Consider the following 872-nt stretch of genomic DNA (forward strand, 5'->3'; position numbering starts at 1 on the left):
CTACTCACAAAGCAGGATTCAAAGCCCAGACTTATAAGATGGGTGTTGCTTCTGCAAGAGTTTGATATAGAAATAAGAGACAGAAAAGGGACAGACAGATCACCTGTCCCGAATAGAGCCAATAGAAGGGGCGTCCCTTCCTCTCACTGAGATCTCTGAAACTTTTTCGGATGAGCAACTCTTTGCCATCCAGGAAGTGCCATGGTTTGCAGACATTGCAAACTACAAGGCAGTAAGATTCATACCCAAAGAGTACAGTAGGCTACAATCAAAGAAATTGATCACAGATGCAAAGTACTATCTTTGGGATGAACCATATCTCTTCAAGAGATGTGCAGACAGAGTAATCCATAGATGTGTGCCTAAAAAAGAAGCACAGAAAATCCTCTGACATTGCCATGGATCACAATATAGAGGATATTTTGGAAGTGTCTATGGCATTGCCATGGATCACAGTATTGAGGACATTTTGGAAGTGAGCGAACAGCCACAAGAGTCCTCCAATGTGGCTTCTACTGGCCTACTCTCTATAAAGATTCCCGAGCTTTTGTACTTAATTGTGACAGTTGCCAAAGATCCGGCAATCTGCCTCATAGTTATGCCATGCCTCAACAAGGAATCTTGGAGATTGAGTTGTTTGATGTATGGGGTATTGACTTCATGGGACCTTTCCCACCATCATACTCAAACACTTATATTCTGGTGGCAGTGGATTATGTATCCAAATGGATGGAGGCTATTGCAACACCCACTAATGACACTAAAATAGTGTTAAAATTCCTCCAGAAACACATCTTCAGTAGATTTGGTATCCCTAGAGTATTAATCAGTGATGGGGGCACTCATTTCTGCAATAAACAGCTTTACTCTGC

The sequence above is a fragment of the Arachis duranensis genome, chromosome 4 (genome assembly GCF_000817695.3).
Source record: "Arachis duranensis cultivar V14167 chromosome 4, aradu.V14167.gnm2.J7QH, whole genome shotgun sequence".
NCBI classification, from domain to species: domain Eukaryota; kingdom Viridiplantae; phylum Streptophyta; class Magnoliopsida; order Fabales; family Fabaceae; genus Arachis; species Arachis duranensis.